Source organism: Equus asinus, chromosome 24 (genome assembly GCF_041296235.1).
Source record: "Equus asinus isolate D_3611 breed Donkey chromosome 24, EquAss-T2T_v2, whole genome shotgun sequence".
NCBI lineage: Eukaryota > Metazoa > Chordata > Mammalia > Perissodactyla > Equidae > Equus > Equus asinus.
Genome location: NC_091813.1, coordinates 55,382,064 through 55,407,933, shown reverse-complemented (window position 1 = coordinate 55,407,933; position 25,870 = coordinate 55,382,064). Strand labels below are relative to the sequence as shown.

The following is a 25,870-nucleotide window of genomic DNA, read 5'->3' as shown; positions in this document are numbered from 1 at the left end:
CTCGAATGAAAGGAAACCTCAAGGAAGTGAGATACAAATAGGATTTAAGAAATATGTGGCATGTTTTACAGAAAGGGAAGAAGAAAAACGGCATTGAGGGGCCTGTTTCTTATCTTGTTTACCTCTCTTTTTTTCATAACATCAATTTTAAACTCTTTAAGCTTTTCATTAAAAATTGCAAAATGCAGTCAGGGCTTCCTTCGTGCTATTAATATATGATTGTGGTAGCAATTTGTTTGTGAACTATTACCCCAACGCCAATTTCTTTGTTTCTAATGATTCATTCTCTCCATTGCTGCCAAAATTCTTGTGCTGAATGGCAGATCTTATTACATCGCTCTGCTGCCTTAAAGATCTCATTGGCTCTCCTTTGCCTACAGAATAACGTCCGAACTCCTCAGCATGGCAGGTAATTAAGCTTGTTCATTATCTGACCCCCATTCGCTACACATTCTCATTTGGTGCAACTCTCCAGCTGTTTCTCTGCACTCAAAGGCCCAAGAAATTTCAGTTCCTCAAATGCATCATGATATTTCACAAAGCTCTATAGTAATAGCTAAAGCTGTTCTAAGTACTTTATACAGATTAACTCATTTAACCCCCAAGCAACTCTTTGAAGTAAAATACTATTATCCTGATTTTGTAGAAATGAGAGAATTGAGGCACAGAGTAACTGGGTAACTCAGAGAAGGTCACTCAGATGTGTGTGTCAAGGGACGGTTAGGATCCGAATCTGGCACTCCAGGCCCAGAGTAAGTGCTTTTCCTCTTCCTTCCACCCATGTCTGCCTGACACAGCTCAATTCCTTCTTCAAGATCTAGCTTCAGTGTCATCGTTTCCTTAAATACTATTTTGAAAGCAGCTCCCCACCCAGACTGAATTAGTTATTGTCCTCTGGGCCACTACTGTTCTTTAAATATTCTTCAAATATTACAATTATTACACTTTAGTACATATATTGTAACTAATTATTTGCATGATTCTTCTTAATTCAGATCAAATTCCAAATCTTATCTGTCTTTTTAACTCAGTGTATAGCGCTGTGTTTTACTTGATGAATAAATAAAGAGCTAAATGAATGTCTCTTAATTTAGCTAATGGTAATTATATAATCTCTGGCTGAATTCAAGGCCATTAAAAACCTTCCAGAATATCTAGGTGGTAGAATGATGGGTGATTTTAATTCTTTCCGATCTTTTTGGCTTATTTGCATGTGATCTCAATTTTTCTTAAAAAAAAAAAAACATGGGTTATTTAGATTAATTTTTTAAATTTTAGTGATCTAAAATAATAATAAATCTTTGTTCATATAAAATATCATTCAGAATTAATAAAGATGTCTGTTTCCTTTTTTAGAAAAATTACATACTTTAATCAAGATATATAACATATTAAAATACAAATTAAATATATCAAAGTATTGCACTTTATCTTAGAATACAGAAAACATTCTGCTGTGGAAGTTACACCTTTATCTTCTACCTTAGACCATCGGGTCAAGAGTGGACTTCAAAGTGTGCCTGAATTTCCCTGGTAACGGCAACGTGGTGGACTTGCCCGAGAAAGGTACTAACTTTGAATTATGATGCTAGCAGCTTCAACAATGGTCCCCTGTTTCATCTTGCCCACTGTGGGTGACTTTAGGATAAATAGTTTTTGGCTTAAAATGTATACAGCTTCATAGATCAAAGGAAACCCTTTGAACTGCATCCAGAAACACCCTGGTAGCCAGTGCAAGCCTTAGTGCCCAGACGTTAATATGATCCATCTGGCTGGGACCCTTCTGCAAGCAAGCTGCCACTGCATTTTGTAGCAGCTGAAATGATCTAGTGGTTTTCGTGATAACCTCTGGTGTATCACAGTGTTGTAATGTGCTGGAAAACACAAAAATTATGGGTGCGGCAATTCTGAATAAAAGGGAAGTTGTAATATCTATGTAAATCGGTGAAAAGAGATATTCCAGGTTTTCATTATTAGGTTGATTGCAGTTTTACAGGATTTAACATTGAATAGTCGTGATGTATGTTAGATGCGGGTCTTTGCACCAAAAAATCGTTCACAGTCTAAGAAGGAGACTGCATTTCTTTCTTGAGCTAAATTTCTGACCTTTGGTATTATAATTAAACAATATATTCCAAAGGTACTTGATTTTCACCACAGAAATTTAGCTGTGAAGTTTAAATATTATGGCATTTCTGAGCTAATAAAAAATAATTATTACTTTTTTAGTAGATTGTGCCAGCACACTACATGAGCGCTCAGAAATCAATTCAAAGTAAAATACAACCTGTTGTAGGCTTCTAGTTCCTCTCCCCAAAAAAGAGTTTATTTGGGATTGCATAACATATTATTTCATCAAAAAACTTTGTCAAGTTTTTCTAAGTTAAAGCAGGATTTTTTAGATGGGAAAGGCAATATGTAATAAATACTTAAAAAAAAAATTCGCTCTTTTTTTGTAGAATTCCTCAAATAAAATTTCCCTAACTTCTTTCTTTTTCTCTTTACTGTGCTACAAAGAGGATTACTGAACCTGTTTGGTGGAGAAGAGTTTAATACTGTTCTATGAGCTGGTAAATAAGTAGGTATACAAATCAATGCTCAAAAACAAAAAAAAAGAAAAAGGCAACATTGTTTTTAATAGTTTGAAAAAAAAGCAGCAAAGAAAATATCTTTTAAAAATTTTATGGTTTTTCTAAGTTGCTATATTTTAAAACAACCATTAGAGCCAGCCCTGATGGCCTAGTGGTTAAAGTTTGGCACTCTCACTGCTTTAGTGGCCCAGGGTTCGTTTCCTTGTCATGGAACCACATCACCCATCTGTCAGTTGTCACGCTGTGGCAGCGTCTCACGTAGAACTAGAAGAACTTACAACTAGGATATATAACCATGCACTGGGGCTTTGGGGAGGAAAAAAAACAAACAAACAAGGAAGATTGGCAACAGATGTTAGCTCAGAGAGAATCTTTCCCTGAAAACAAACAAAAAACCACATAACCATTAAAGAAGATGAAGGACCTTAGCACAAGGTTGGTTCTCGATTAGTTGAGGGGGAGGGGGTGGGACCCATCAGAATTTTTAACCTCCGTCAGAATTTTCTGAAACTCTTCATGCCTTTACTTTGCTCACCACCCATCCCCCACCCCCTGAACAGGTGGAAACAATTGAGGTCTCCTGGGAAACTAGACAAAGTGCAAGAGTCTTCATAGGAAGCAGAGTCAAAGGAGAGTTTCCCACACTGGGTGTGCCCTGAGGACCTAAGCACCAGCGTCTTCTCTGGCTTTCATTCTAATACTACTTCAGGCTGAATCTTTCTCTTTACCCCAACTCAAATTCAAATTCCATAGGATGAAAGAAACTCTGAGTCCCTAACGTTGTATGTAAATTATGTTCCCAGAAGAGTGTTTCTTATTCAGTTGACATCATGGTTACTGGACAGGAGCCATTCTCTCCAGCTGTTGGTTCTGTCTAGAATGTTATTCCTTTTTTCTTTCTCCTAGTAAATTTCTGTTGGTTCTTTAAAACCTCACCTAAATGTAGCCTCATTTCTGAAAACTTCCCTTATTTTCCAAGGCCTACTGAACCACTTCCTCCATTGGGTTTGTCTTCACTGTGGAAACTCTAATACTCTGACGGTTGTATAGCCGCCTACTCATTCTCCTCAAGCGGGAGAAACTTGAAAGCAGGGTTGCTTCTTATTTATGCATCTTCAGTACCTGTCTGGGTCAGCGTAGAATCTCACTTGATAATTTGTTAGATTGTATTTACCCGTATGGAATAAATAATGATAAATTAAATAAATAAATAAATGTGCTACTCCACCATGCTCATGTGTGTTTGTGTACAAATTCTCATGGATTTTCCACTATTTTTCACAGTTGGAAAATCTTGAAGAAGAAGGAGCATTTGTCCCATTAGCGGTATGGTTCCGCTATGTAGTGTTCAGTTGACAAACTTGACCTTAGCACTATGTTGTGTCATTTTTTTTTAGCACACACATTTCATAGCGCATATGGTTCATATAGAGTGTACATGAGATTGTTCTAAATGTTAAGAACATTTGCAATAAAAAGGTTCCAAGGCAGTAGCTTAGCAGCATAGCACAAGTATGGTTGAGTGGCGCTTGTCCCAATAAACCTCAGAAACAGTTTAATGGAATCTTGCTTTTCAGCCAGTCCTTAGTCTAAGAGCTCTAACGACTTTGACCAAAGTATCAGATACCTCTTCAGCCCACCTGAGGTTCTCTTGGTCTCACAGTCACTGGAGCTCTTGGCCACTTGATCCTCCCCAACTAATGTTTTGTGACTAACTCTCTGTGGGCTCAAATCAACTTCCAGTTTACCTGTGGCTGTCAGGTATGGGGTGCTGCAGACATACTCAGAACCTGGGCACATGCAACTTGGAAGTTAGCGGAGTTAATGGCTTATGGGGCCACCAACTTTTGGCCAAGAAGAGTTAGGAGATCTTGAAAAAATTATTTCTTCCCCCTGGATGAACTGTCCAGGGATGTGCCTGTTCACGTGATCTCTCTGAAGATAATTCTGTAAGATCAAATGATTAGGGCTATTTGACATCAATCAGGAGCTGGGTGGATCACACCCATGTCATATTTATTCTCCCTCCTTCCCTGACTCACTCCTCTTTTCCTGCATTTCCTTCCCAAAGGAAATGCACTCCCTCCCCAAGAAAGTATTAACACATAATATATTTTTTTTAAAGATTTTATTTTTTCCTTTTTCTCCCCAAAGCCCCCCGGTACATAGTTGTATATTCTTCGTTGTGGATCCTTCTAGTTGTGGCATGTGGGACGCTGCCTCAGCGTGGTCTGATGAGCAGTGCCATGTCTGCGCCCAGGATTCGAACTAACGAAACACTGGGCCGCCTGCAGCGGAGCGCGCGAACTTAACCACTCGGCCACGGGGCCAGCCCCAACACATAATATTTTGCACCAAGCAATTTTTTTCTAGGGAATACAGGCTAGGATGATGATGAATATTTATTCAACTCTTATTAGGAAGTTGGCAGTGTGCTAAGTGCTTTAAGGGGTATAACATGAATAAAGCAAAATTTCTCCTCTTAGAAAAAGATCATCAGGTGGTGAAGTAGCACAGCTTGACATAGATTCATACAAAAGTCAAAATATATCACGGTTATAATAATCTATAGGGTTTCGAGGAAGCAGAATATTATAGAGAGAAATCCAACTGGCTACTCAGTGGCATTTGGGTCCTAACATAGAATCCCTAAATCTTCATTTCTTTTTCTTCTCTTTTTAAAATTGTATATTTTGAGCCAGGTACCTAAAGGTAGAAGGGAATTTGTCTTTTCCAAACCAAAAAAGGAAGTTTTCTGAGAAACAGGAAGTAAGAAGACCTGTCTCCAAGCCTTAGAATTTTGGGGCTTTCTCAGCAAAGATACCCTATATGAATAACAATCTGCTCATGTTTAAAATTGGCCCCAGTAGAACACCTGGCATGTAAATCACATGAGCATCCTTGTTTCACCTTGGCAAATACTGATTGACGCCCAAGGCATCCTGTGGAGCCAAGGTGATCTTGGAATTACTCCCAGGGCAAGAACATCTGCTTGTTCTTTCAGCCCCAGGTCAGTCTCTGTCTCAGGTTTTCAGTTGCCCTGGGATTGGTGAGGAGAGTCAGATGGTCAGCTGGAGAAAATAAAAAAAGCCAATAGAGAACCAAACACAAATATTATTGCATATTGTTCCTAGACAAGGCACTGTGCAAGCACAGAGGGAGATTAAAAGAAGGTAAGACTTGGTCCTACCTTCTAATGGATTTCAGTTTACTTTCTAGACACAACCCAACACTCTTACATAGAAATTCATTCCTGTGTTGTTGTTGTCATTATTATTATTTTGCTGCAGACTGCTTCTCTACTGTAAGCCTAAGCTGTTCTTTTTGAGTAATGTGTTTTACAACGTGCTTTTTCCTCCCCTTGTCACTGGAAAAGGTACAGGGGTTTCTAGCTCAGAGTCATGCAGTGATAATGCAGGCAGATTTTCCCCAAAAAAGCCCTGTATTAGGTTAATATCATCTTCCCTAAATAGTAAAATCATTAGGCAGTCTTAGGGTTCATGGGGGAGAGCTGGAGGGGGCACTATGCTTTGGTTTTTTTCAGCCTACCCTGGATTTCATATGAGTAAAACTTAAAAGGGAACAGTGAATCAGAAAGAATTTAAACCTAAGGCTTTTATTTATCAAATGTGAAAGAGGGGAATGTTCTGTTTTAAGATAAATGGCTTTGGCTGAGAGTTAATCCAAATATCCAGCCTAAAATATGGAAAAATCCCCCTTCTGGTTCATTGAGGCTGTTTGATGTAGTGACCCCTCGCCCCTCTGTTTCCCCACCTTGCTGCCAGCACCCTCCATTGCCTGGTGCACCCCTGGGATGTTAGAGGTCAAGGATGCAGGTGGAAGAGAGAGCTCATCTCTCTGGTCCGTCATATGGTTAATGAAATTAAATGTTGTCGTGACAGCCCTAACACATCTCTTTATGGCATTGGACTTGTTCTTAAATATTTGAACATTTTTATTTAGAGTACAGAAAGTTTTATGAATGGAAATGATTAACAACAACATCTAGGCACTGCATCTCTTCCTAGAGGAACCGGAATAGGCTTCTTTGACTTGTCACTGATAAAACGTCCTCTCTGTGTGTTCTCAGCAGAAACTTTGAACACTATGTCCCAGGTTCAATGCAGAACTCAGAAAGAGTTCCAATACCTAATCCAGCCTGAAGGAGGAATTGACGTGACTCGTGATGAGTGAGAGGGATCCTTCACCTCAATAATGTCCTTTTAGCACTGGCACCTGAGGAATTTGTCCATAGCTAGCAGCTAAGCTGTTCAATTTAGACTTTGTCTAGACGAAGAGGACCATGATGATAACAACGACATGGAGGAAGGGAAGGAAGGGAGGAGGATTATGGAAATCAGTGTTATGCAGCAGGGTCAGCTCTGCGCTTCCCAGAGTGACTTCCCCTCCTCTGCCTCCCGGTGATTGTGGAGGTGATCTTAGAGTTATGCTTCTGTTAGACAGCAAGCAGGTACAGTGCAAAGGCCCAGTCTTAGAGCCTGGAGCGCCTCCAAATTCCCCACCGTCATCTTCTGACTAGCTCATTAAAGTAAGTCCCTTCATGTTCCTGAACCTCAGTTTTTCGACCCACAAAATGGGATAATTTTACAGAATTGTTGAGATGATCAAATGCCATATTACTTATAAAAATGATTCATAACCCAAAAAAGCATTGACTACATGTAACTATAATTACTTTTAGGAAGGATTCGCGTTGATGACTTTAATGCATTTGGTAAAAGTACTTTGAGGATATCTCTTGACTCCCCAGAAAAATGCAACCACGTTTCCTTTCTGTGATTTGTGACCTAAGAGACTTGGGGGTATTGCACAAGATAAAGAATAATTAATTCTTCCTAGCTGATTGGGCCCCTAGGGTGGGAACTGAAAGATACATCTCTTAAATTGCAGCTGATAGGGCCTGGGCAGAGAAGTTAATCCTATTTTAGATTCATAGTCCCATAATAACAATATTACAACTGAAGTACCAAAAGTTTTGAACGTGAAATGTTTATGCTTTTGAAATGTTTAGTGACCTTTCCTGCATAAAATGGAAAGGATATCAGCTCAGAGAAAAATAACAAAATGTCCAAAGAGAAATCTGTGAAATATCTTTTGCAGGTGCACGGTTCACGATGCTTCCTGTCATTCATCCAAATATTTCTCACGGAGAGATACTGAGGAATAATAAATGACAGTGAGAGTTACAGTCCCGGCTTCCTCACTTGACCCTGGATCAGGAGGAACTTGAGTCTTTGCCTGTTATTTAAAGTTTACAGATTAAGAAAACAGCATAGGAGATTGTTAAAAGATAGAACCAATTCTCCTTTCTTTCAGGACTTCTTGAACAGGCCCAAGACTCAGAGATATTCATGAAGTCCCAAAGACTTATATTTTTTGAGTTAAATGTTTTAAAAATGTTATCAATACTCTCGTTTCTTACACATTATACTTTTCTGACGATGTCCTGAGAATATCAGCTAAACTCTTTTCTTGAGAGTGTTCTCTTGCCCTGGAAAACTCAGTCTGACCCATCGAAGGCTGCACCAGGCACACTCTCTATGGTGGGGAGGGTTGGGGGAGCTTTATGAACGTGGAAGGTCTTTTATGTCAGTATGGACTCATCCACTGGGGCAAGCTAGTCTCACTTGTGTTTGTATCATCCCTCAGTCCTCTCAGAAGCCTTCTCCCACACCTCCCAGACCCAGGGCCATATTATTCTGGCTGTCCACTTCCTCTTGCCCCTCCTATCATCACCTCCCTCCTACCATCCCCCCAAACCTGGCCTCTGGACTTGCATTCTCCTCCCATCAACTGTTACCTAGACTGCCTTCCACTTCTGTGGGCTCCTCTACTCAATGAACTGAGAAGCCAATGATTGCTTTTCAGGAATTATTGAAAAAATTATTGGACAATTTTTTACAATTGGACAAGGGAACTGTTAGGAGAAATCTTCCTAGAAGAATTGCAAGCAGTTTGACTGAGAGGCAAGGAAGGTACTAATTTGAATCCTTGAAATGACACTGCTTGGGTGACCATGGAAGGCAGAAAGAGCCTCTAGACCAGGGAATTGGCGGTGGGCGGTGTGTGTTGGTTGTTGGATTGTGCATGTTCTGATGTGCCACTCAGGCCAATTTTAAAGGGAATTCTTCCTGGTTTGGGAAGTCGAAAACTGAGGAAGGGGAAAGAAATCAGATTCCATTCCGAATTCAGCTTCCTATTTGTAGCTCTAGCTCACACATGCTGTGAGAAGTAGTGGCTGATACAAAGACTTCCTTCACAGAGGCCACGTGCCCAGAAACCAATCCTCCAGAGGACTGGCTGTATTGGCAGTTCTCAAAGGTGGTCCCAGAAGAGCAGCATTGGCATCACCTGGGGACTTGCAAGAGATGCAGATTCTTGGGCTTCACCTCAGACCTCCTGAATCAGAAATTCTGGGGATGGGGCCCAGCAATCTGTGTGTGGACAAGACCTCCAGGTTAGTCAGGTACATGTTGAAGTTTGAGGACCAGCGGTGGAGAGGTAAAGCCCAATGCCTGGCATAGAAGGTATGATGAGAATCACAGCTACTCCACGATTTATACCCCACACGGTTTCAGAAAGGTTTTAAGATTTTCACTTTCAACTACCTGTGTGACCTCAGGCACCTTAGGTAGTAATCTGAATCTGTTTAGTTAGCTATAAAATAGAACTCATGACATCAAACTCAGAGTTGAGAGGAAATGTGACGTACCTGAAAAGTAAAAGAAATATGAGGTAATACATGTGAAAAGACTATTTGAAGCTGTAAAGCAATATGAAAATATCAATCACCTCCCTCTCTTTTTTCCTTGCTTCCTTTTCCCTCGCTTCCTTTTCCCTCTCCTTTCCTCCCTCCACCTTCCTTTCTCCATCCTTTCATTCTCTCTTTCCTTTTCCCCTTCCATCCTTACTTCTGAGTTTTTGCTATATATGTGTGTTCCCTATAGTTCCTTGGTTTTCAAAGTATTGAATTAATTTATACCCGGTTGACCATTTTATTTATGAAAAAAATCAAAATGTTTTAGTCAGTCCTCAAAAATATTTTTATTCATCATAGCGTTTACCAAAGGATTTTTTTTGATGAGTCTGTGTATAAATGAATCAGAAATATTTGGATTAAATTTCCCTATTATCTTTTAAACAAAACATGGTTTTTAAATTATGGGAAAAATTCCTTGGAAAAATGAATTTCAGATTTGGGAAAAAATTTGGGATGTTCCAATCCCAAACACTGCTGAGTTTATATCCTTATGGATGTGAAATATTTAGTGCCCTATTGATTTTACAATAGAAATGATATGAGTGAATATCCATAATCTGCTTTCTTTTGTTTATGAAATAGGCTATGCTTGTTTCATACCTTAAAATTATACTGTTATGCTCAACCTAAAAGGAATAGACAAAACACCAATAGTAAATGAATCCCAGTAATAGTTTTCATCTGTATATAGACATATAAATAAAACACCATAATTCAACAATCATGTCTTACCTGACATGTCTTTCTTTTCTTTCGGAAAGACATTGTAATATAATGGAAAGAATATGTAGTTTGGAATTTAATAGGCGTATACTTGAATAATGGCCATGCTTGTGGGCAACTAGTTTGTGGGCAAATTATTCTACTTTGATGATCATCAGTTTTCCCATAAATAATAAGAATGGTAATACAACTCCGTGAAACTGTAGTAAAGATAAAATTTTTCTTAAATCTGTGAATTATTGTGACACCTTCATATTAATTTATAGTTTCCTTTTATATTGATAAAATTCACTCCTCCTCCTGAGTACACGTAGTAGACATAGGTTCAGATGTAATCCCAATACATTTCGGAGCAGGAGAGTCACACTTATGAAATACCATTCCTGTGAAGCGTTGTTAAGTATGTATAGATTAGTTTTGACTTCTAGATAATACTGATAGAAAAACAAAAATGCTAATAAGGAAATTAGGATTTTTGGTCTATGAAATGCAAAGAAATTTACCTTTCTGAATAAGAAAATTATTTGGTAGAGTACAGATTCCACTCATGTGCATTTCATGAATGAAACAGAAATGTCCCATTTGATTATTGCTTGCCCAGGTAGGTTACACTTTAAATTATTTCATACATACAAAAGAAAGCGTCCCGTTTCAAAAATATATAAAGCAATAAAATCAGTTCTAAGTAATGTCATCAAATTATATTGATGTTGAATGCTCTGTTGAACTGAGTTAAGGAGCTGTATCCAGTCATATGAAAGAGATTTTCATTTTTAATTATTAGTAAGTGGTTCTTAACTGTGGCCAAGCCGTCTTGCTCATGGTTTAATTGGCTCAAATCTTGCTTGAGAAATGAAGGCATAACAAGTCTCTAATCCGGTTCCTTATCTGAGCTTAACACCAGATTCTCACCCCCTACATCCTCTTTTTGGGTCTCCTGCCTCTAGACTGCTTTCTCCCTATCTCTACCACTTGAAATCCTCTGTATTCTTGAAAGACTCCTCCAAGAAACTCTTATTATCTTCTCACCTCCTTAAAGTGGGCAGAATCTCTCTGACCTTTGAACCCTCATGAGCTTCATAAATTATGCTTTACTCCATTTTGATTTTACTCCATTTTGATTTGAACCTACTTATGCCTGCTGCCCCGTGAGCTCTCTGGGGAATCTTACCTTGGCATCACCGGCAGTGTCTAGAACAGAGCCTAGCACAGTAGCTGCCACATACAAGTGTGCAGAGTTAAATTGTTCTGGCAGAGTTGGGAGGTGTTGTGGGCAGCATGACATGGGCTGGGATAATTTCTAGGGCAAGGGCCAGATTCAGCTCACATGTCTGACTGAGTAAGCCCTTTTGGCCACACATGCAAACAATTTACTTCATCACAGATCTGTTTTATTTGTCCCATGTATATTTATCCAAAACCTACACACTTCCTTGGCTATTTTATTTTTTTTAAGTTAGGACCAAATATACACCAGCCTGGGAAATATATCTTTCATGTGTTGTTGTTTTCTAGAATGGACATAATGACACTGATACATTACAAAAAAGGGAATTAATAGGATACAAACCGTGAAACGTGGCATTTTTCAAATGCTGAAATAGAATGGTACGATTTATAAAAGACGTACCCTTATCGTTATTTTAGTTCTTTTATTCCTATACTTAAGAGACAATCCTAGAATATAATGCTTAATATAATCTAACATTTTTTCACAATATGCACATAGGTGTTATTTCATTATAACACAGACATGAAATATTTTGAAGAATAATGGTCTTCTTCATAGAACAAATTGTTGATTTGAATCAATTCTAATGTATTATCTGAATAACTTTTAGTTGCTGTGAACCATGAAAGTCTGGATAAAATTCTTAGTGAGACTAATTAAAGTAGACACATTTAACACAATTCTTGCACTATGGTCCTCCCTTAGGTGTGTTTCATTTACCCTATAGACCCTGCTGCCAGGATTTCTGGGCACGGCTGTGCCGAGACCGAGTAGCTCTGTGATGAGTTTCTCAGTTTAGAGGAGGATAAATGGGCAGAGCTGCCCAAAGAACTAACGAGCAAGAGAAAGAAAGTAATGCAAATCATGTTGTTTCTTATTCGTATAACATAGTTAACAGAACTTTTTGTTTCTGTTTTGCTTTTCTCCAAAATTATAAGGAAATATTGTGATAATCTTTGAATGTATTTAATAAGCTCTGCAAAGGAAAATCTAGATTTGTGGGCAGAGAAAGAAGTGGAAAAAAATTAGCTGAACTTTCATATGATCTCAAAAAAAATTCACAGAAGACGACTAGGAAATTATTTTCAAGTATGAATTGAATTTACAAAATAAAATTGCCAGAAGACAATCTTAAAGAGCATCTTTTTCCTTTTTCTTTTTTTAATTTTAATTTTTGTCTTTGAATTTTCCATTCTTGCTTAGCCTGAAGGCACAAACATTATGATAATTAACTGCAGGAAGATATTGTGGGTTTTTAGATGAGACGCTCTTTTTAAAAATGTTTAACATAGAAAAAATTCTCTGAGCAGTAGAGGGTTGTGACCTGATTTTTTGTGCTGGTAAAATATGATTTGTTGCTGAGAGATTTACGAGAGTGAACAAGAGATCAAAGATTCCTTCTAAATGTTTGAGGTTCAGTAAACACCAAACTATTACTTTCCAAACAAATTTCTATTTTTTTAAAAAACCCTTAAGATTGTAAAGTGAAATTTAATATTTCTTTGAATTATTGTCATTTGTGTCAGCAAAGCATTATTTTACAAGGCTAGTTCATGTGCTTGAAGCACTTTGAGTTGCAGTATGGGGAAAGGAGCAAGGATGGGAGGACAGATGGACATTTAAATTTTAAAAATAATATTTACTCTCAGTTTAACAAAGGAAAACTAAAAAAAAATATTGGTACTATTCTTAATGTAATGCATTTATTAAATAAATGCAAATAATGTTAACTATATTTTATACTACTTTATTTTGCAAAGTGTAAATTTATTAATTGGATGAATACTTTTAAAATGTTTTCTTCCTCTTCTGTAAATTGAGGATAAAATGCTAAATATTTAGAACGATATAAAGGAATACATTTTTATGTGTTCTCCGATTCCTGTTTTGAATCATCGATAAAGGCCTATTGACTTGGAATAATAAACTTTAATTTTTGGTATATTTAAGACACATTGATGGCTATTTTTTTCACTCCTCATCTTTTTTTTACCAGGTGAACAGCAATGTCTGTGCATCTAACATCCTCAGAGATGTGATATTGGGATATCAGCGTGAGTGGTTATGTTTTTATACTGCCTGCAAAGCCAAGAACATCATTTTCACCATCCAATTTTTCTTAAATTTTACTGAAACAACAGGACCCTGCAGTTAAAACACTCAGAGCTAAGCTAAGCAAGGAATCAGTGCTTCGGTCAAGACGGCTGTTAGACAACTCCATCTACCGCGCTCTGCTTTATAACTTCTCTTGTTGCGTAATGTAAGCCACACTTATTATACCTCTCTAGTCCCACACACATCACGAGTAGAATTTTTTCTTAAAGAGCAAATATTTTCTTTTCTTGACAGGAAGACTGGACACTTCTTTCGGACTAGCTGTTCCACCAAGATGTCAGTCATTTTGGAAACATGGTGTCCAGAGTAAATGTAAACATTTCATGCATTTGTGATCTTCGTATTTTTACATCTTACTTCTCAGAATGGTACCAGGACTGCTCCCTAATTTGATGCACTCTGCAGGTACAAATCTTGGAATTATTAATTTTTAAGGACCACAATGAGACTCGTTTATGGAGCTGGGATTAGAACTATGGCATTTCTTGTCTCCATGTCTAGCCCTCAGACCACATTATCTTCCAAATAAATTAATGAAAACAAAAGAGACCGGTTTCGTGAAAGGTCATGCTGAATCCAATAAAAACAAGGAAATGTCAATTATATCATTGAGTGATGAGGTACATGTGTCATGTAACATATGTTTCCAGAAGACACTTCCTACAGGATGAGCCTCAGGTTTCATTTAGAATCTCAGTTTTTGTCTAAAACTCTGCTCTGAATATAGTGCTTTCAATTTAATAATTAAATATTAGGAATTCAAAGAGGTCCCAGGTCCCAGGATAGAATAAGTAGCATCCGGATTATAATAATATTATATTCTGCTAATGAAATATTTATATGCTAGAAAAATAGCAGCACCTCACAGCAAGGAGGAAATAAGCAAATCCTAGCAAGATGGAGATTTCTTCTATTGATCTATCAGAGCTTATTAATAATACTGACACCTCAGTATTAGTAATAGCAACTACAATTTGTTGAGCACCTCCCATGTTGCAGGCACTGTGTTACATACATTTTATTTTCTCTAATCCTCACAAAAGTATGGTAAAGTAGTCACTATCATGCCCATTTTATAACTGAGTAAACTTGTGGACTAAGTGGATTAAATTATTTGCCCAAGGCCAACACTTATTAACACTTTAATACAGATGTGTCTAAGCCAAAAGATTCTTTACCACTACATAATTTAAGAAAAATTTTGGAGCCCGACTGGCCTCATCATGTATTTATTGAGGTACTTAACTGCTTTGTGCCGTGTTTTTCTTTTGACGATTTGTGGTGTAGATGATGCCTATTTCACTGATCATTGACCCTCTGTACACTTGGAATCAAAGGAGAGCTTTTAATAAAAGTGATGCTTAGGGCGTATACTTTATCAATTGAATGAGAATCGCTTGTTAAAATCTCCCCAGGTGGTCCTAAGGTTTAGAAAGGATTGGGAACACCTGGCATGCCTCACTGGCTTGGTAAGACTATTGAATAAGATTTATATAATCAAAGCACTTATTACAGTGCCTAGCACATAGCATTTGCTCCTTAGGAGCTTTCTATTGATTTTTATGGTATGTTTGTTGGCAATACCTGTGTTTCTGAATAAGAACTAAAACTTCAAGCTTCTGGCATACAATAAGACACAAATTACTCGAGACTAGAACTCAAACAAACATTGATCCTTGGAGTACTGACCTCACCTGAACCATGGCAATATATTCAATACTAGAAGGGTCAAACATTGAATGAGGGACCTGACCTTTGACCTCTAAACACTTGTCATCTAATTGGGAAGAGAGACTACGTGCATTTTGATTAGAGTGAGCTTATATTAACAGAGGATTTGTGGTAATGAAGACAACTATTAACATTATTTTTACCAGTTTTTTAAACCCCTTTTACAGAATGATTCTTTAAAAATTTTTATTTTTAATTGTGCTAGTAATACATTTCCATTAAAATCAAATAATACCAATATCTCTGATGAACATAGATGCAAAAATCCTCAACAAAATTTGGGCAACCTGAATTCAGCAATACATCAAAAGGATCATACATCATGATCAAGTGGGATTTATACCAGGGGCACGGGGATGGTTAAACATCCATAAATCAATCAACGTGATATACCACATCAACAAATTGAGGAATAAAAACCACATGATCATCTCAATAGATGCAGAGAAAACATTTGACAAGATCCAATAGCCATTTATGATTAAAAACTCTTAACAAAATGGGATAGAACGAAATTACCTCAACACAATAAAGGCCATATATGACAAACCCACAGCCAACACCATGCTCAATGGACAAAAACTGAATGCCATCCCCCTGAGAACAGGAACAAGACAAGGATGCCCACTATCACCACTCTTATTCAACATAGTACTGGAGGTTTTGGCCAGAGCAGTTAGGCAAGAGAAATGAATAAAAAGAATCCAAATAGGGAGTGAAGAAGTGAAACTCTCACTGTTTGCAGACAACATGATCTTATATATAGAAAACCCAAAAGAATCCATTGGAAAACTAATAGAAATAATTAACAACTACAGTAAAGTTGCAGGGTACAAAATCAACTTACAAAAATCAGTTGCTTTTCCATACTCTAATAACAAACTTACAGAAAGAGAACTCAAGAATATAATTCCATTTACAATTGCAACAAAAAGAATAAAGTACCTAGGAATAAATTTAACCAAGGAGGTGAAGGAATTATACAATGAAAACTATAAGACATTACTGAAAGACATTGATAATGACATAAAGAAATGGAAACAGATTCCATGCATATGGATTTAAAGAATAAACATAGTTAAAACGTCCATACTACCCAAAGCAATCTACAGATTCAATGCAATCCCAATCAGAATCCCAATAACATTCTTCATGGAAATAGAACAAAGAATCCTAAAATTCATGTGGGGCAACCAAAGACCCCAAATTGCTTAGGCACTTCTGAGAAAAAAAGAACAAAGTTGTAGGCATCACAATCCCTAACTTCAAAATGTACTACAAAACTATAGTGATCAAAACAGCATGGTACTGGTATAAAAACAGGCACACAGATCAATGGAACAGAACTGAAAGCCCAGAAATAAAACCATACATCTACGGACAGCTAATCTTCGACAAAAGTGCCAAGGACAGACAATGGAGAAAAGATAGTCTCTTCAATAAATGGTGTTGGGAAAACTGGACAGCCACATGCAAAAGAATGAAAGTAGACCATTATCTCGCACCATACACAAAAATAAACTCAAAATGGATCACAGACTTGAAGAAAGTCCTGAAACCACAAAACTCCTGGAAGATAATATTGGTAGTATACTCTTTGACATCCAACTTACAAGGATCTTTTCAAATGCCATGTCTTCTCAGACAAGGGAAACAAAAGAAAAAATAAACAAGTGTGAATTCAGCAGCCTAACGAGCTTCTGCAAGGCAAAAGAAATTAGGATCAAAACAAAGAGACAACCCACCAACTGGGAGAAAATATTTGTAAATCATATATGTGACAAGCAGTTAATCTCCATAATATATAAGGAACTCACAACTGAACAACAAAAAAACAAACAGCCTAATCAAAAAATGGGCAGAAGGTATGAACAGACATTTTTCCAAAGAAGATATACAGATGGCCAATAAACACATGAAAAGATGTTCAACATCATTAATCATCAGGGAAATGCAAATCAAAACTACACTAGGATACCACCTTACGCCTGTTAGAATGGCTATAATCACTAAGACTAAAAATAACAAATGTTGGAGAGGGTGCGGAGAAATCCTCATACACTGCTGCTGGGAATGCAAACTGGTGCAGCCACTATGGAAAACAGTATGGAGATTCCTCAAAAAACTAAAAGTAGAACTATCATACAACCTAGCTATCCCACTACTGGGTATCTACCCAAACAACTTGAAATCAACAATCCAAGGTGACATATGCACCCCTATGTTCATTGCAGCACTATTCACAATAGGTGAGACATGGAAGCAACCCAAGTGCCCATGACTGGTGATTGGATAAAGAAGATGTGGTATATATATACAATGGAATACTACTCAGCCATAAAAAAGACAAATTCATGCTATTTGCAACAACATGGAAGGACCTAGAGGGAATTATGCTAAGCGAAATAAGCCAGACTGAGAAAGACAAACACCAGATGATTTCACTTCTATGTGAAATATGAACAAACACATGGACGAAGAAAACAGTTGAGTGGTTACCAGGGGCAGGGGGTGAAGGGGAGCACTTATGTGGTGACAGTCAAGAGATAATGTACAACTGAAATCTCACATTGATGTAAACTATTATGAACTCAATAATAACAAAAAAAAATGAAATAATGCCAAAAAGCAATTGTATCTTTTCTTGTTATGTCCACTCTAGTTCCCTACCAGAAGCATATTCTTCCAGGCCCTTCCAGACCCTCTTCAACGCATTTATATACATATGTATCTGATTTTGCTTTTGCTTTATTTTTATATAAATTATATAAGATAGTGTATGTTCTGTAATTTTCTTTTTTCACTCAGTGTCATGTCTTGACAGTACAGATGGAGCTGCCTCATTCTTTTTAACTTCTGCGTAGTATTCCATATATGCATAAGCCATAGTTTATTTAAGCACTACCTTATTGATGAACATTTGTGTTGTTCTCGTGGATTGTAATTCTTAGGAAAGGGTAGCAAAAAGGCTAGTCAAAGTGTTAACATATTTTTCATGTGAAAGCAGAAACAATGGAAAAAATTAAATGAAAGACTCAAATGAGGTTAAACAATTTTTCTTAAAATAATATAAAGTAAATCTTCTAACAAAGTTGTGTAAGCCCATTATTTTAACTGGCACAAAGCTAGTAAAAACAGAATTTTAAAGGTTCTAGGTCGGGGTGGAGTGACTGATGGTACTGGAATTTACTAGTGACTTTCAATGAAGAGCCTGCAAATGTATCCCACGTGTTATCTCCCTTTGAGGAGAAACAAAGATGGGCCTCCTTTCAATGAATTCTGTAGTGATGGGAAAAAATCTTTACTAAATGGCATGGTCTTTATTAACCCAGTTTAAATATTGTTTGAGATTTTAAAACATGTAAAAGGGGGAAAATAAGTACAGACTACATAATTAGTGTTACCAGAATTCATTTTAACATAATTTTCCATGACACACAGCCATCTCAATGTTTTATTTCAAAGAACAATAGAGACATCATTAGCTATTTTCTTTGTTGCCAATAGTTGTGTACCAGGAATTTGCAGTAGTGCCTTGTGTTGCAAACTCGGTATCTTTCAAAATTCTAGAATTTGGCATTTCTAATTATTCATTTTTTCTCTCTCTTCCTCCCTCCCTATCCCGTTCCCCTCCAACCTCCCTTTTTCTGCTGCCCTTCTTTTGTTATCATGATAGAAAACATGAGCACTGTCAACTCCCAATATATATATGGACCCATTTGGTTTTGCTCTTCTCAATATTCCTTCTTTGGGTGAATGTCTGACCCTGTCTCACTTTACATGATTTTGCTGGGATGGTAATCATAGGACCCCCCCTTCATTCCCCAACCTTCATCCGACCCTACAGTGGTTGATGGATTATTCAAGCAAGGCCAATCACATTTTCAATGTGGAAATTTGTCTCCTGAAGGGAGACAAATGAAGAATGAAAGTGAGTAAATCTGAGTCTTCCAATTGCAGCTCTCTAAAGAGATGGTCCCTGAGATCTGACACTAGATCCAAAGATTCAGTTTCCTATGTTTCCCAAAGTTTGTTCATCTGTCCTCATGATTGTGTTATGTCCTTAGCATCCTTCTAGTAAATTGTGTTCTTTGCTTGATAGAACCATTCTAGTTGTTTACAAAGAACTCTTGATACATGAGTTTTACATTTTATAGACCAGATAATGAAAGAAGATTCTTGTTTATTTCTTCTCCATCCACATCCCAAACTTTTAGCATAAGAACTCAGCTCATCTCAGAGCAGAAGGTGACTGGACATATCAACTGGGACCAAGGTGTGAAGTTACATTGCAACCATGTTGAAAAGGGGAAAATATACAGAGAATGAGTACACAGACATACAAAGAAGGCTAGTTGTCATCCACACGAAGGCTCCTTGATCTTGCCCTAGACCACCTGCAATCTACTGCCCTTTCACCATATACCAACCCCTACTACATACACACTCTTCCCCAGCTAAAACTATTTGGTGTGTGCTGCATGCTCTTGTCTTTGCTTTCGATTGGCATATTTTTTCCCTCTCGATCTATCAAAATCACTTCATTTTGGGGCCCTACATCCCGATGAAGTTCTTCCTAACTCTCCAGGCCATATCAGTGTCTCATTTCTTTGTACTAACCTGCTAGCATCTTATCAAACATAGAAGACCAGAGGTAAAAAAAGATTTGGAATTCTCAGAGGCAAGTGAAAAGTTAAAAAAAGAAAGGCATATTTGGAAAAACAAGTGAAATAGAAATTTAGGATTTCTAAGACCCCAGTACGCTGTTGTCTTGTTTACATGCTCTGAGCTTTTAATTTTATTTGAGTGACTTGTAAAGCTCTTTTGGCCCCAGTCATTCATTTCAGGGCTGTGGATGGATGGAGGATCATTCTAATCCCTATATCCTTCTTCCTCAGAGGACAGTGAAAATAAGATGGCAAATGTCAGCAGCTAGAAGGCCACTTGCAGGGCAGCAGCTGAAGACTTTACTGCCTTTACATAGAAGCTGATCATTCTCAGCTCATATTAGAGCCCTTGAGGGTGTATCAGACAGTGCTTACTCTGCCCTCAAAGGGAGATGGGTTTCCTGTCCTTCCCTTTATGGAAGAGAGATGGGAAGGGAACAGTATTCTAGCATACCCTTTGCCTACTTTCATGGAGAATATATTGCCTGTTAAGAAATTATTCTCCAGTTTTTAATTCAGTTCAACCCTGTGCAATATTCCCTCTCATTTTCTATTGCTTTCTTTACCTCTGGTTAAATGAGAGTAATTCTAAACTTCAATTGGCATTGATGTAAATTCTGAGTCTTCAAGCAAAGCATGAGAAGAGTTGCCATTGCTCTCAGAACCATCCTTCTGAGGGCTATGAGGAAAATTGAACGTGCTGCTGTGAATGAAGATGCTGAAGAATCTGCGTCAGCTGAGATTGGCTCATGTTTGCTCTTGTGCTGCGGTAAGTGTTGGGGACTAGGTGTTTGAGTCTGTAATTCACTGGATTAGCTTCCTCTGGTCTCTGAGGATACTTGATCCTATCCTGCCTTCTGTCCTTCCTTCTCTTGATTGATGCAAGTTGAAGATTACAACTTTGATCTTGTTTGCCTGTCTCCTTTGTGATGCATAATGGCTTACGTATGTTAAAGCAGAATATATATGATAAAACCACCTGGTTCCTCTAAGAATACTAAGAGGAGTGATTCATTTTCCTCCCTGATTAGAGTGCATAGCATGGCCTCTTTTGTCTTGTTTTTGTTTTGCAGTAGTTCTGCTATTAAGACAAATTTTATGGGGTACTCTGCACCAGGCTAGATGTTGCATCCATCTCCAATAACCAATACTAAGAACATAAAGAAAAAGTAATTAAAAATAAAACCTTTCAAAAGAACATAAATCCTCCAAGGAAAGGAAAATGAGACGTAAAATATTAATGAGACAAGCAGATGCATCTAAAAACCTCTCTCGGGAAAGTGGAAAACACAACAAACATCTGGGAGACTTCAGCTGTGAAGTAAAATTACAATCATTGGTTGCAGAGACTTCTCTTGCCCCTTGTTTGTAAACAGCCAAATAAGTTCATGGAAGAACATATAAATAGGAGGAATCATCAAATCCCAAACCAACTATCCCTTGTCAGGATACAAGAGTAACTTTTGGGCAGAAATTCAAGAAAGGACTAAAAAACATCCGTTTCCAAAATTTGAACTTTAGAATACAACTCATCAATCAGCCCCTAGCTACCTCTCTGCTCTCATCCTACAACGCTCTTGTCAGCCTCTCCTGCTGTGTGGATACACCAGGGCTTCCCGTTTGTGGCTCCTCAAGCCTGGTATGCTCTTTGTCCCTTTGTGAACATGGCTTTCTCCCTTATTTCCTTCAGATGGCAGCTAAAATATCACTTCCTCAGGTTAACCTGAAATATTTTTCTCCATAACACTTATAGTTTTGTGACTTATTATATAGTCATGTTCAGCATAACATTTGGTCGACAACAAACCACATATGTGATAGTGGTCCCAAAAGATTAGTACCATATAGCCTAGGTCTGTAGTAGGCTGTAACATCCAGGTTTGTGTCAGTACACTCTATGATGTTCTCACAATGACAAAATCACCTAACGATGCATTTCTCAGAACTTATCCCTATCATTGAGTGATGCATGACAGTACATGCATATTTATCATTATCTTCCATTTCTAGAATGCTAGCTCCTTGAAGACAAGGACTTTGTTTTATTAATTGTTAGATTCCCAGAACTTGAGACTTGCTTGGTTTATGGAAACATTAATATTTGTTGAATGAATATTTGTTGAATGAGTGAGTGAAACATATAAAAGAAAGAATGAGAAATACAGAATGTGTGGTGGATGTGAAGATACACCACCCAGATCCCCCTTTAAGGCGGGAGGGTTTGTTGACCACAGCCTTGAGCAATGGGCCCTTCCGGGATCACCTCAGCTGCAGACAGCCCCTTGCCAAGGTCACGCCCTTTTGTAGATGGTTCACAGACAATGTCTGATGGAAGAGGAGGTATAAAGTAGGGCCATTTCAATACAACACAAGAAAACTCTGATGAGACATTTCAGCTCCAGAGCTTCCCTGAGGAGCTGGCCGAGGCTGCTGGCCCACATCACGACTCGGTTCCTGCCTTGGTCAATTCTATGTTTCCTGTCCCTGCCCACAGATATGGATCCCAAGGACGCTGCCTGATAAACATCCCAAACGCAGTCTACTTCCTGGAAAACCCAAAGTGAAACAAGATGATGAGGAATATCTCCTCTTTACAAGTTACCATCTTATTTCACAAAATTATATTTTCATCCAAAAATAGATTCCTTCCTTTGGCAGATCTTTGTGAAGAAACTAGTATGTTCCTGACACTGTTTGTGATGATATGGCAAATGAAACACAAACAAGTTTCATGAGTTCCATGGACCTTGTATTCTAATGGGAAGAATGAAAAATAGTAAATAAGCAAGCAGATAAAGGAAAAGATAATTTGCAGTATTGATCAGAGAAGTGAGGAAAATAAAGTAGGTACTGGGTGGAGAGTGATGGGGAGTGATGAGCTGCATTTAACTGAGTGGTCCCCAAAGGGGTCTCTGGGGCAAGGGCCTAAAGCTGAGAGTGGATGGCAAGAGGAACCAGGTACATTTAAGTTTTGGGGAGGATCATTCCACACATATTAATGGAGTGTGGACTACACAGCGGGCACCAGTATAGATACCAGGGTTGCAAAGATTGATATGGCACAGCCTCTGCCTCTGAGAAGGTAATTTTCTAATTCATAGTCATAAATATTGGTAATGTTTTAATGTAAGGGAATCTGGATATTTATTGCCCTCTTGATTTGACTAATTATTTAAAAATTAACTGATAACACCTTTATTGAGCACTTACTATGTACCAAGCCTTCTTCTTCTAAAGAATTTTCACACACAGAAGCCCTATTAGGCTAGTAGTTATTATTATTATTATTAGATGGATAATAAAACCAAGGCACAGCATAGATAATTTTTCAAAATCACAGCTAGCAGGTAGGAGAGGCAGAAATTAAACTCCAATAGTCTGATGCAGAGCTAGTACTCTTAACCTTTTGTATTATATTGAACCTGCTCCTTATTGTCTTGGTAGATAGTCTTTTCTATATGGAGTTGGGAAGGCATATATGTAAAAAAAGAGTTGACCTTTTCATTTTGGAGCAATAAATAATTTTCTATGTCAATATTCAGTTCAACTATTTTGCAAAGTGGAAGGTAATATATTCCTCATTAAAATAATTGATAACTGAATCGTATCGTGTATTTTTCACACATTGTTTCTATTAGTAATCTCAGAATCTTGAAAGCATTGTAATTAGTCATTCCTGAAGATACAATACATTCCTGAAGATTTTCCTCGATTTTATTTAAACGCTAAAACTTGGGAATGAAGCAAAAAATTAACCAGTGCTTTCCAAGATAAAACCAAAGCATGAGAAAACAGAAAATGAACCCTTTTAAAATGTAGAAGTAGATCGGAGTACACAGAAAATAGTGAAATATTACATGTGCAAATGTTCACTTACTCCACAGAGAATTGAAATGTTTTCATGGCCCTGGTTCATGGTTCTCATGAGTAATTCTCAGAGAGATGGGTATAATTTTCCATTGGATGAGACACTGTATCATTTGCAACTTGAGTTTTTTTTCAGATTTTCATCCTCACTCATCACTGTTGGAGTCACACAGCAAGAGGACACCGAAGTTTCAGTCTCATTAGCAGACATTTGAATGGCTTACTTTCCCATGTTTGCCCAAAATCTGTTGCTGGAGTAAAGATGCTTCAAGTGATTACCACTTGTATTTGATGTTTTTAAAAGTAGTGGTAATGCAAACAGCAAATTTGAGGCTTATTGCATATCCAAAGCATTTCTGTTTGTTTTACAACAACTTATAAAGTACACATTACTTTACAGATGATGAGACTGAGGCTTAGAGAGGCGAAGTGGACTTCTGACATTGCCTTGGGTCACACAGCTATTAAGTTACAGAGGCTTCAAACCCAAGCTGCTTTAAATTCCATATCTCACTCTCATGAACACTATCTTAAATCGAGGGAAAACTGAGTTCACACATGACTACTCATTAGCAGCCATTATATTTTTCAACTGTTTCTGCCTTTTGCCTTAATGGACAGATCTTCTGCCAGGAATAAATCTTAGTAGGGTTTACCCAGTTATGAGAACCCATCACAGCTCTGGCAATTTGTCTTTATATCACTACTCAACTTGGATTTTAAATTCCAAGGACTTGGGCCATTGTGTCCATGTGTGGATCTTTTAGAAATTACCCCTTACTAAGTTATATGTTTCATGATTTAACTAGTAATTGGCTTAAATGCCTATGCACTTCTATTTCAATTTTACGTCTTATTTTGTATCCGTCCCTCAATTGTGACTGTGTCCTTGACCTATTATTCTGCAAGACAAAATATTCTAGCACCTTGTTAAAAAAGAGCTTTCTTGAAATGTAATTCACATACCATACAATTTGCCTATTTAAAGGGTACAATTCACTGGCTTTTGATATATATTCACCGAGTCATGCATCCATCACCACAGTCAATTTTAGAACAGTTTCATTCCCCCACAAATTAATCTGTACTCCTCGACTATCATTCCCTAACCTCCCCACACCCTCAGTCCAAGGCAACCATGAATCTACTTTCTGTTTCTATAGATTTGTACAAATGGAATTATCTAATATGTGATTTTTTGTGACTGGCTTCTTTTACTTAGCACAGTGTTTTCCAGGTTCATCCATTTGTACCATGTCTCAGTACTTCATTTCTTTTATTGTGGAATAATAGTCCACTGTATGTACATACCACATTTTATTTATCCATTCATTAGCTGATAGACATTTGGGTTGTTTCCACTTTTTGGCTCTTAGGAATAATACTACACTCAGGCATAAGTTTTTGTGTGTCCATATGGTTTCATTTCTCTTGGTTATATGCCTAGGAGTGGAATTGCTAGATCATAAGGCAACTGTTTAACTGTTTGAGGAACTACCAGACTGTTTTCCAAGGTAGGTGCACCATTTTACCCTCCCACTGGGCGTCTATGAGGGTTCTGAGTTCTCCACATCCCTGTCAATACTTGTTGTTATCAGTCGTTGTGATTATAGCCATCTTAATAGGTGTGGTTCTGATTTTCACCTTTTAACGTAACTTCCTAAAAGTAGCAAAAATACTTATTAAAAGAAGTTAAAAATATCTACAAAGGATATGTGGCAACTAACCATTAGAAACAGAAAAAAATTGCATCATAGAAAATGCAACTATGTTTTCAAAAGCTGCCTTTTAAAATTTAGAAGGGAAAATATTATCGAGTAGGAAGTCATAAAGGAATGGGCTTTGAGTCATGGGAAGGTGTCCACCAAGCAGCATTGGACCCAAGTGTAGGCTTTTCATTTCTTTTCCTAAAACCCTAAAGGCTTATATTGGGGTGTCCACATATCCTGATTTGCTCGTGCAGTCCAGAATTATGTCTATTATCGTCATGTCATCAATATCTCTCTCTCTCACTCTCAGAAGTCATCTGGAAAGACATTAAATTCCATTTTCATCCTAATTATAAAAGACCTCCTATTGCAGTGGGAAATATATGAAGGACATACAGCCCCGGAGGAAGGAAAATGTCAGGAATTAGGTAGGTCTTCAAACCAGGCTCTGTTTT

The 25,870-nt window shown here is 37.6% G+C and overlaps 1 long non-coding RNA gene across 1 annotated transcript in view; it reads left to right on the top strand.

Annotated features, from left to right (window-relative positions):
* Positions 1-18,199, top strand: part of LOC139041815 (uncharacterized) — a 116,234-nt gene extending 98,035 nt beyond the window's left edge. The window contains exons 4-7 of the long non-coding RNA XR_011497786.1: positions 324-409; positions 1,437-1,566; positions 13,323-13,586; positions 13,676-18,199. This is a non-coding gene — a long non-coding RNA (uncharacterized lncRNA). The remainder of the gene's footprint in view (positions 1-323; positions 410-1,436; positions 1,567-13,322; positions 13,587-13,675) is intronic.
* The last annotated feature ends 7,671 nt before the right edge of the window (positions 18,200-25,870 follow it).